Source organism: Emydura macquarii, unplaced genomic scaffold, assembly GCF_026122565.2.
Source record: "Emydura macquarii macquarii isolate MOO-44397 ecotype Brisbane River unplaced genomic scaffold, CSIRO-AGI_Emac_v2 contig_2422, whole genome shotgun sequence".
Classification (NCBI taxonomy): domain Eukaryota; kingdom Metazoa; phylum Chordata; order Testudines; family Chelidae; genus Emydura; species Emydura macquarii.
In genome coordinates, this window is record NW_027132559.1 from 23,909,439 (window position 1) to 23,921,797 (window position 12,359).

The 12,359-nt window shown below is 40.1% G+C and overlaps 1 long non-coding RNA gene across 1 annotated transcript; it reads left to right on the forward strand.

Moving 5' to 3' along the window:
- The first annotated feature begins 949 nt into the window (after positions 1-949).
- Positions 950-4,238, forward strand: LOC137162111 (uncharacterized). Its single transcript, XR_010922281.1, has 3 exons — positions 950-1,031; positions 2,823-2,999; positions 4,062-4,238. It is a non-coding gene; the product is annotated as an uncharacterized lncRNA (long non-coding RNA).
- Positions 4,239-12,359: the final 8,121 nt, after the last annotated feature.

Below are 12,359 nucleotides of genomic sequence, written 5' to 3' on the forward strand. Positions count from 1 at the left end.
TGCCCTGGCTCTAAATAATTGCAATACACAAGAGAAGGTTGAGATACATGGTGGTGTAAATGAAATTTCATGCTAAGATTCAATGTCATTTTACTGTAACACTCACAGTAGATGTTCCAAGAACTGAATTTAGCCCTTTCTAGAGATGTAAATCTTCAACATCAGGAAACAATCTTCCTTGAAAGAATCCCCTATTTCTGACTTACTTTTTTACATTCTTTGGTAACTGATAATTTGAAGCAAGTACTGTAATTTGTTATTAGATGTTAAACATTTACAAGGGATGATATCTGTGTTGAGAGACAAATAAATCCACCAGTGCTTGTGCAGCACTTCCGAGCAGGCATCAGATGGAAATGAGATCATGACTTTTTGGCAGGTAAAATATTACAGCATGGATACATTATTTGTTGGAATTAATTTATCCAATAATTTTCCTGGTTGTAATTATGCAGGAACAGAATGTGATTTCTACAAATGTGTTCTTTATGTGCAAGTACTCATCAAATAGTAAAATTGTAGATGGAGATAAAAGTTTTCAATTTTCAGTTTTCTACGGATTATTGGCATCTTGCCTTGGTTTACATCTATCTATAGTTGGGAAAATTACTATCATCAAAGTCTATTCTTCCCTACATTTGTACAAACTACTCCTGTTAATGAGACATCCATGTCTGCTTCAGAGGAGAATTATATTGCCATTTGCCAGGTGCTGAGAATGGGTGACGGTTACCTGTTCTGTTCATTCCCTCTGAAGCACCTGGCATTGGCCACTGTTGAGAGATCAGCTACAGGGCTAGATGGACCATTGATCTGACCCAGTATGGCCAGCCTTATGTTCTTTTTATTATTTGTATTGCAGTAGTGCCTAGTGATCTCATGCGTTTCAGAGCTCCATTGTGCTTGGTAATGTACATATATATATAATGATACATGCACCCTGCCCCAAGAAGTTTGCAGTTGAAGTAAGCTCAAACTCTTCTCTTCCCAAGATGAAATAAAGTCATGAACTAAACAACATTCTGTAGCAGGTGAGTTTCCTTCTGTTGTTTGGAAACTGGACATGGAAATGAACTGCACTTTTTTTGTTTATTCATCACTCTTGTTTATATTTATATTTGGGTTGTAACTGTTGTGATAATTGGGCCTACAAATTTACCCTAACTGTGAGCTCAACTGTAAAAAGTGAATGAACATTTATAAAGTGTTACTGTAACCTATAGTAACCAACGGTGGGGGGAGAATGTGCAAAAGTGAGACAGACTGAATTAGTCCACCCAAAATGGCCGCCTGATATCATTCACTGTCTGTGTTAAGATCATGCCTGGTTAGCAAGAGGAGCTGAGGACTGGACATTAATGAACCAAAATTGTTGTGTCAGAAATTAGGCCTCATGGGTGGACAAAATAATGAAAGGATGGGTTATTCTATCCATCACTCCTGGCTACTGAAATTCTGGCTAGCAGTGTCATCATTTCCTGAGACCCTGGACTTCTTGTATGCTAACCCTGAGAGATGTCCTGACCAGACTGGGTCAGAGAAAGGGAGCCAGATGACACCTCTTCACTAGCTCTTATTAAATCCCAAACACCACTTGGGATGTGAGGCTTTGTCACACACAACCCTCTCCCTGGTGTGTTCTTTTCCTTCCCTACTTTTTTTTTTTTTTTGGGGGGGGGGGAGGGGAAGGGAAGAGGAAAGGGGGTTGTCCTCCCTCTCCTTTTTCCTGCTGTCTACCAAGAGTCTGGCTTAGCTGGCCAATGCTGTATATTTTGCAACAATGCTGTAACCAGAAAGTGGCAGCTAAAAGCAATACTCTGAACATCCTGATGCTGGTACAAGTTGGCCAGGTCTCTGAGTGGCTGGTAAGACTGCTGAGTTTTTCCAGCAGTGAAGCTGCAAGTGAAAGTCAACATCAGAGACAAAAGCTGCATTTTTTTCTATCTTTATTATACTTTTCTCTCCCCTTTTGTGTGTGTTCATCTTTTTTTGTCATATTAAAACATGGTGTTGGACTTTAACAACACAGCAACAATAATGGCTTGAGCCCATCTCAACTTTTTCCCCAAAGGACAGTTACTACAATCTTTAATACCATCTAAGAGACTGTCAAACAAGGTATTTTTTCCTTCTAAAGACTTTGTCCGGCTAAAGGGAACATGAGATATGGTCAATATGGCAGCCTTATTTAGCACTTTACATTAGAATACTTTAACATCCCGTTCCCCTTCTTTTCTATATCTTTAATAAAAAGTTAAATGTTTTCAGTGGTATGCTTGCCATGATACTAAGCAGCCTGATGTTTCTGTATACCAAACCTTGTTTAAAATTGTTTAATGTTGGACTGTGACTGGCTTATGTTAAGACCTTTGACTCTGTTGGCCCATATATTCCATCTAAATGAATACAACACAACCAAACTGCTGTAAGCACAAAAAGGATCATGATATTTCTCACTCCACTATATCGATACAAAAGACCTACGTATAGGCAAAAACCCGGATGCAAATTATGTGCACTTTGTGGGCCTGAGTATCCTCTCCCTGTGCAGTCATTTACAAGATGGGTATAATATGAAATCCTATCAAAAGGTCAGCATTTTACACCCACTTGGTGCAGATCTAAATGAATACACAGAGCACTGGGTAGAGGGAGGAGAATCAGGACCTATGTATCGCTATAATCAAACAAACCATGACTCCAAATGCCGTAAGCTTACTTTCATGACCATAATAATGTAATATACGACTGGCCAGTTCTTTGTATTTGACACTCAGTCCTCTCCAGTTGTAACTTCATTCATATGTTCTCTTTCAAAGTAGACAAGGAGACAGACAATGCATCCATAAAACTAGAAATTTCCCAACACCTTCATAACTGGTCAGCAGTTCTAAGGACAAGAAATGAAGCAAAAATGGGATAGTGCCCAATAAAAGATTGGAGATGCAAAGAGAACCTGGAAAAGACAGAGCACAGGAAAACAAGATGCAGTACAGAAAGTAAGTTACACAGAAAATATTAATCCTCCCTTTAAAGATGGATATTACCAACCCCCTTGTTACCAAAACAAGAACTGTGACCTCAAGTCATCAGAAAGACATAGGGTTCCAGTTAGAATAGCTCTGGGTTATGATGACTTTTGTCTTCTGAATAAAAGCTCCCAATAGTGAAAGTTTGCCTAGAGAAGGGTTACAGACAGTCACATCAAGTGCCCATAACTCCTCTCCACAAGAGGGTAATAAAAGTTGCTGCTGCTCTGCCCAAAAAGTGGGTAGCGCTAGCTAGGTAAACATTGTGGTCAGCACATTGGGTTAATTAATTCAGCACACTTTCTTGGCAGACTTTCTGGGCACACTACACAGACAGGGCTCTTATGAAGCCACAACCCAACTTAAATCTGTCTTCCAGAGGGGGAATCCCTGAGAGCAGGCAACTATGCAGACAAACATTACTTTCCAAAGTGGAGCCAATTTCCCTTGTGCTGCTATGGTATTTACTAGCTCAGGGAGGTGCAACCTGAATCAAGACCATTAACTCAAATGCTATGAAAACATAAAGGTAGTAGTTAAAGGGATGGGAAAGGAATGTCATCAAATGAAGTAATTCTAACGTGCAAAACCTTATTATCCATTGTGTGACGTGTGTGACCTAGCATGTTAGCAGGTACCTATTGATGTTCTTAGTGCACAAGGAGGAAAACTGGAAGGAATTGCTTGATACCAAAAGAAAGAAAATAAAATAAAGACAAATGTTTTTCATTTGATTAGATAAACATTGGCTGCCACTTTTAGTTTTTCTAATATTTTGCTGCTTTTTCCATACACTTCCTGTGAGCATATTAAACATAAACCAGTACACTAGTATATTAGAAGCCTTTAGAAAAAAGTACTTTTCCATATTGGGGTCAGAGGTGCTGTAAATTGTGTGCAAAATCCTGAGCCCACGGCAGAGAAACATTCTGTATATAGCCACAGGGATATGTATCATTTGTAGCCATGAGAGTGGCTGCTCGAAGGCCTTCTTTATCCAACTGATGTGCTTCTGCTTTGCTTTCCTTTTAGTTATGCACAAACCTGAGTTACACAAGCTGTAAGATAGGGCAGAATATGGCACTTGGGGCAAGAATCTAACAGGATCAGAAGTTTTCAAGGGGAAAATGTGGAAGTAATTGTTACCTTGATGTGTTCACCAGAATCTGCAGGATATCATCAGTGTGCCTTGTTTGGGCATTTAGGCTTTTTCAGCACCCTGCTTATGATGTAAACAATACAGAGTCTCAGCACATCTTGAAAATAAACACGATGAAATAATAAATTTGCTTTACTGCAGTCCCTCTGCATTGGAAGGCACCATGAGTGCAAATGCTCAACTGGAATGAATTCCCTTTAACCAAAGCCCAGGTATATTGTTCATGGCTGCAGCACTCTTTGGCTTACTATGGAGGATACTGTGCTGTGGACATGAGCTTTACAGGAACCTTTGTTTCCTTCCCATTAGAAACTAGAAAAACAAGGCAAAAGGAGGAATGCTGAACAGCTGCCAAAAAATTGGGATTGCTTTTTTCAGGTTCATTATGACATGATCCCTGAATCGATTTTTGATAGAGTATTTAATATATTGGAAGAAATAAGAATGGTCATACTGGGTCAGATTAATGCTCCATCTAACCCACTATCCTGTCTTCTAAAAGTGGCCAATGCCAGATGCTTCAGAGGGAATGAGTAGAACAGGTAGTCAAGTGATCCATCCCACCAGCCATTCCCAGCCTCCGGCAAACAGCAATCCCTGTTTAGCCTGGCTAATAGATAAGTTCATGGAGGATAGGTCCATCAATATCTAGTTCTTTTTTGAACCCCATTATAGTTTGGGCCTTCACAACATCCTCTGGCAAGTAGTTCCACTGGTTGACTCTGCGTTGTGTGAAGAAATACTTTTTGTTCATTTTAAACCTGCTGCCTATTAATTTCATTTGGTGACACCTAGTTTTTGTTATGAGATAAAGTAAATAACACTTCCTTATTTACTTTCTTCACACCAGTCATGATTTTATAGCCCTCTGTCATATCCCCCCTTAGTTGTTTCTTTTCCAAGCTGAAAAGTCCCAGTCTTATTAATCTCTCCTCAGACAGAAGCTTTTCCATAGCCCTAATCATTTTTGTTGCCCTCTTCCAGTTCTGATACATCTTTTTTGCGATGGGATGACTGGTTCAGCATGCAGTATTCAAGATGAGAGTGTACCATGGATTTATAAAGAGTCAATATGATATTTTCTGTCTTATTATCAATCTCTTTCCTAATGATTCTCAACATTCTGTTAGTTTTTGACTGCTGCTGCACATTGAGTGGATGTTTTCAGAGAACTATCCACAGTGACTCCAAGATCTTTCTTGAGTGGTAACAGCTAATTTAGACTCCATCGTTTTATATGTATAGCTGGGATTATGTTTTCCAATGTGCATTACGTTGCATTTATCAACATCAAATTTCATCTTTCATTTTGTTGCCAAGTCAACCAGTTTTGTGAGATCCCTTTGTAACTCTTTGCTGTCTGCTTTGGACTTAAATAGCTTGAGTAGTTTTGTATCATCATCTGCAAATGTTGCCACCTCACTGTTTATCCCTTTTTCCAGATCCTTTATGAATATATTGAACAGTACTGGTCTCAATACAGAGTACTGGTAGACACCACTATTTACCTCACTCCATTCTGAAAACTGAGCATTTATTCTTACCCTTTGTTTCCCATCTTTTAACTAGTTACTGATCCACGAGAGGACCTTTCTTCTTATACCATGATTGCTTAGTTTAGTAAAGAGCCTTTTGGGAGGGACCTTGTCAAAGGCTTTCCAAAAATCTAAGTACACTTATCCTTTGGATCACCCTTGTCCACATGCTTTTTGACCCCTTAAAGAATTTTAGGAGATTGGTGAGGCATGATTTCCCCTTACAAAAAACATGTTGACTCTTCCCCAACAGATCATATTCATCTATGTGTCTGATAATTCTGTTCTTTACTATAGTTTCAACCTATTTGCCTGGTACTGAAGTTAGGCTTACCGGCCTGTAATTGCTGGGATCACCTCTGGAGCCATTTTTAAAATTGGCATCACATTAGCTATCCTCCAGTCATCTGGTACAGAAGCTGATTTAAATGATAGATTACATACCAAAGTTAGTAGTTCTGCAATTTCACATTTGAGTTCCTTCAAAACCCTTGGGTGAATACCATCTGGTCCTGGTGATTTATTATTGTTTAATTTATCAGTTTGTTCCAAAACCTCCTCTAATGACACCTCAATTTGGAACAGTTCCTCAGATTTGTCACCTAAAAGGAATGGCTCAGGTTTGGGAATCTCCCTCAAATCCTCAGCCTTGAAGACTGATGCGGAGAAACTAAATGAATTCTTTGCAATAGCCTTCTCTTCCTTGAGGTGTTGTTTAGCATCTCGATCATCCAGTGACCCCACTGGTTGTTTATCAGGCTTCTTGCTTCTGACGTGTTTAAAAATGTGTTTGCTGTTACTATTTGAGTCTTTGGCTAGCTGTTCTTCAAATTATTTTTTGGCTTTTCTAATCATATTTTATACTTCACTTGCAAGAATTTATACTCCTTTTTATTTTCCTTAATGCAATTTAACTTCCACTTTTTAAATGGTGCCTTTTTGCTTTCAACTGCTTCTTTTACTTTGTTGTTTAATCATCGTTGCACTTTTTTGGGCAGAGCTATAGACATAAAGGGCACTTTTATTTAGAATTTATGCTGCCTATTGATAGAGACAGCTGCATAAAGTCTGATCTGCAGATGCTATACCGTTTGCAGCAGTAAACTGAAATTTGATATCGTACTTAATAATGGAATTAACATCAAGCATGATAAGGCAAAAAAGCTGTTGTCAAACTCTGTTTGACACCCATTTCATCATATTGACAGCAAAAAATCATGACAGTGTGACATGGTGGAAGCATAAAATGTGCGTGAGAATCCAGCTCATTTTACATCATGCATTGTTACTGTTGTCAGTTTGGAGAGCAGGTATCCTATATGGCAAGCTGTGTTAAAGTTTCCAGGAGCATTTGAAGTCTGTGGAAACGCGAGTGCTTGTAGTGTCTGCTTTTTACATTGCAGTATTCTGACTCTTTGCAACCTTAAAAACAGATGTCTGAAATAGTTTATTGTGCTTTTCCTCAGATTTTGTACAGCACCAGTATGCGCAGAGCACAAAAGATTACCTCAGCACTGTTGTAAAAGTCTTTGTCTTTAGTTGTGCTCTTTATGATCCATTGTACATAAAACTTTTTATGGGGAAGCGGAGTGGACGGTAGCCTAAGTAAAATTAAAAGTATTACTTTGTGATAGTTTTAGGGTACTCCTGCTCTGTAAATGGACCCAATCAATGGCAGGAACAGAAAACTTTTGGAAATGAAAATACTTATGAGGCAATTTTTACCAAGAGAAGTATTTTACACAAGACCACAGCAAAAGATGTTATTTTTGGTCCTATTGACAAAAGCATTAATCTTCCAAGGGGTGAGAAGAATCCTCTAATTTCTTACATGTTTTATGATTTCAGCAGGAGGCTTGTAGCTGTTTTTATCTTTCAGTCTCCCAATGTGACTGCATTATATTCTTCTTTGAAAAGTAGCAACAGTTAGCATCCAAGTACCAATGTGGCTCAGGGATAGTCAGCACTAATGTTTTCCAGAGGAAATGACTGACATATTGTAATTTTGTGTCAAGACATCTATCGTCATTGAGTATAATTCATTCTCGTCTTAATGCCTGATGAATCACACCAGCAGCAAACCTCCTTCATACTGAATAAAGTAGCGTACTATTTCCTCACAGGAATTACACGAATACAATCTGTTTACTTTTATCTACTTTTCAGTTTGATTTAATAATCAGCTCATGGTTTGCTGGTGATATTAGGAGTAAAATAACAACTAGTTAATATCTAACCCAAAACTTGAGTGCATTTAGGCACTTAAGCCAGAGATTTTCAATGGAATTCAACTGACCTCTTAAGGGCCAGATTTTTAAAGGTATTTAGGCACCTAAGAGATGCAGTAGGTGCCTAGGGGATTTTCAAAAGAGCCAAGGGATGGGATCTGCCAAGTACTTAGGTGCTTAAATCTTGAGTTTAGACATCCAAGTCCCTGTTTTGGCTCCACTGCAATCCACAAAACTGCCAAACACTGTAGCTGTCTAAAGTCACCTAGTGCCTAAGTTTTCAGAGTAAAAGTTCCCTAGGTGTTGATGTTTCTGCCTCTTGATATGTGTACCGCTGCCTCCTTCTAGGCATCTGGACACCTATCTCCTGCCTAAGCCTTGGAGTGATTCACAAGACAAGTGTTTGGCTGCCTAAATCATGTGCAGGACCCAGAAGGTTGCCTTTTGGACTGGGTCCCATTCAAAATCCAGCCCTAGGAGGAAGAGAAGGTGGTGCCCATCTTACAGTACTTAGGCTAGTGATTAGACCTGGAATGTGGGAGAGCAGGTTCAATTTCCATTCACAGAGGGGGTGAAGGGGGAGACCCCTGTTCAAATCCTATCTCAGGAGGGTGCATGGGATGTTTGGTTGAGGGGCTCTCCTATTGTGGCTGTTCCAATGTAGATAACTAATGAAACTGTGACTGGAGGAAGAGGACTGGACACTGGGTCTCACCTCCCAGGTGAAGGCCCTAACCACTGAACTATTGAGTCTCTGGCCCAGTGACTGTTTAAGTATTTATCCATAGTGGAACAGTCATTGGGCCAGAGAGAGCGAGAGAGAGAGTCTCAGTAGTTCAGTGATCAGAGCACCTTTGTGGGAGGTGGGACATCCATGGTCCAGCCTCCCTCTTCCAACCACTCTTCCATTATGTATCCAGAGTGCCACAGCTTCAACAGGAGGGACTGAGGGAACACCACCTCACCCCCATCAGAATATCCCATAGCTCAGTATTAAAGCACTCTCCTGAGAGGATTTGAACAGGGGTTTCTTTGAACATGGGTCATCTACATCCCAGCAAATTCTCTAACTGCTGGACTAAAAGTTATAAACTGGACAACACCACCACCGGTTTAGGTGTCTGTATCTATGAGAGGGGCAAGACTTAGCATTCACTTCTCTTGTTGGCATCTCCCTTGGGCTAGATTAGGCGGCTCTCTGCTTAGTGTGCTTGTTTTTGTGCATTCTTAGGCACTTATCTCTCCCCATTCATTGGGTGTATTGCTGCCTAACTTGGCAATGTGGATTTCTGTGTAGTTCCTGTGGTTTTGTTTGTTTTTAAAGTGCCATGATGCTCAACACTGCAACACTTAAGTTCTTTCATGGGTCCCACCCTAGGTGCCTGTCTCATGGATTTCATTTAGGCATTTAAGGCAGGGATTTTCAATGGATTTCAATGGTAGATAGGTGCATAGGCTCTCTTGAAAATCCCACTAGGCACCTATCTGCATATGAAAGAAAATCTTTGGACAAACATTTGTGAAGTGAAGCCAGGTCTCTGTTTCACAGCTTTAAGGTCCCAGATTTATTTTCAGTGATTCAATAATAAATTAGAGCCCATTAGCACTATTTTTCTTTCTAACTAGTAATGAGTTTTTGATATATGTTTTATATGATAAAATGTGTAAAAGAATGAGAAGAATATTTCAACTGGAAATCAGTTTACTTTTTTAAAAAACTAAGCTGGTAGCAACCGTAGAGATGGTCAGAGAAGCTATGATTTTGTATGGATGGGCATACTTGAGAAATATGTCATGCTATTTCAGAATAAGACACCTAGAATCACTATGGTAATTTCACTGCAGAAAGTATATGAAAGAACTGGACAATGCTAATTGTCTAATAATAAGACTAATAACAAGAACTTTTGCTATAAGCTGGGGATGCATCAGTTGGAAGTGACAGAGGAAGAGAAGGACCTGGGTGTATTGGTTGATCACAGGATGACTATGAGCCGCCAATGTGATGTAGTTATGAAAAAAGATAATGTGGTCCTAGGATGCATCAGATGAGGTATTTCCAGTAGAGCTGGGGAGGTGTTAGTACTGTTATACAAGGTGCTGGTGAGACCTCATCTGGAATATTCTGTGCAGTTCTGCTCTCCCATGTTTAAGAAAGATGAACTCAAACTGGAACAGGTGCAAAGAAGGGCTACTAGAATGATCCGAGGAATGGAAAACCTGTCTTATGAGAGGAGACTCAAAGAGCTTGGCTTGTTTAGCCTAACCAAAAAAAGGCTGAGGGGAGATATGATTGCTTTCTATAAATACATCAGAGGGATAAATACCAAAGAAGGACAGGCGATATTTAAGTTCAACACCAATGTGGACACAAGAACAAATGGATATTTTATGGTCATCAGGAAGTTTAGACTTGAAATTAGATGAAGGTTTCAAACCATCAGGGGGGTGAAGTTTTGGAACAGCCTTCCAAGGGGAGCAGTGGGAGCAAGAAACCTAGCTGGCTTCAAGACTGAGCTTGATAAGTTTATTGAGGGAATGGTATGATGGGACAGCCTAATTTGGCAATTAACTAATCTTTGACTACTAGTGGTAAATATGCCCAATGTCTTGCGATGGGATGTTAGATGGGGTGGGTTCTGAGTTACTACAGAGAATTCTTTCTGCGTGTCTGGCTGGTGAGTCTTGCCCAAATGCTCAGAGTTTAGCTGATTGCCATATTTGGGATCAGGAAGGAATTTTCCCCAGGGCAGATTGGCATGTACCTGGAAGTCTTTAAATCATTGTTTGAGGACTTCAGTAACTCAGTCTTAGGTTAGGGGTCTATTACAGGAATGGGTGGATGAAGTTCTGTGGCCTGCCTTGTGCAGGAGGTCAGACTAGATGATCATACTGGTCCCTTCTGACCTTATAATCTGAGTCTATGCTGCAACTGCAATCTTAAATGTACAGTCTTTGGGCAGGACGTGGGTACCTCCTTCCAGCAGTCACAAAATATGGCGGATTTGACTTTTTAAAAAATATATATTCTATCCTCTTGTCTTCCAATTTACTGGCTGACACTCTTGAAATGAATCAGATTTCTTATTCAGCCAAGCGTTAAGTTGATCAGCTCTAGTATTACAGGAAATACCAAGTGGAATAGAATTTAAAAACAGCAATAGTTATCAGTTATTTTCTTTCTTGTTTCTGAATCTCGTGTTTCATTTAGGTTTATTTGAAGTCTCTAATAACTTTTGATTTAGTCATGCAAATACAACCTCTGATTTGCCTTACCAAGAAATGCAACAAAATCACACAACAACATGCTGCTTGTTTGTGACAATATGTGTCGACTCCATCTAGAACTAGCAGGAAAGGGGTTAACCCTCCCCTCAGTTGCCTACCTTGAGTACAGAAACTTTCAGGGTACCAAGTGGAAGTGGTTATATTGGATACCAGCATTGCCAACTTTATGCATTCAAAAAATCATAAATCAGCCCCCATCAAATCATGAGATTTTTCTAAAATAATAATTGGCAGGGAGAGGGGGGGATTTGCCTTGTGTTTTTTAAACTTGAAGGGGAATTCTACCAGCTCCCAATGTGTACGGCAACTTTCAAGAGTCAAAATACAGCCTTAAATACACATGCAAAAATATGTCCTTCCCACTTACTGCTTGGGGTGGAGTAAGGGGCTCCCCTGACCCTCCACTACCCCAAGAGTGCATTTCTATCGCTTAATCTCCCATTCCCATCACTTTCCTCTGTACCCATCAGCTTCCTCCTGGTCCTCAAAGAACCCATTTCCACTTCATCTCCTTTTGCCCCAGCAGTCCTTAAATCTGCTTAATCTCCTTCTCCACATACACCTTTTCTGGTGTTTGTGAGGCTCCTCACAGTCTCCATGTCCTATTAGCATCCTATCTAGCCCCACTCAGCCTTAGAGTGGCAGCCATTTTGTCTGTAGGCATGGCTTCAGTCTCACTGAAAACACTATGTGGTAGCAGCCATCTTTATTAGTGGCAGCCTCAGTTCCACATCCAGGGAAATGGTGACCATCATGCCCGCTTAAGCCTCATTGATAATGGGAGATGGGGGCCATTTTGAATAAGGGAAAATTCATGAGTTGGCAGCCTTTCATCACCTTGTTATGAGACAGATAACAAAAAAAAAAAAACCACTCCAAAAGCTAGGTCAGCTCTGGGGAATTACATAATTCCTTAGCACAGTATAAGAAGGCTGTGCTGTGGGCAGATGGACCTGAGGTCAGCAGTAAGAGTCAGGGAGAGAGTGTTAGCACTGGTCCTTCTTCCTCTCTGGAATTTGGCTGAAACAAGCCAGATCTTTATACCTCTTATGTGGACTTTGTCTGACATAAACCATATTGTGTTTGTGTTAGGCGCAAAGGTGTCAATCTCCACTGAGTC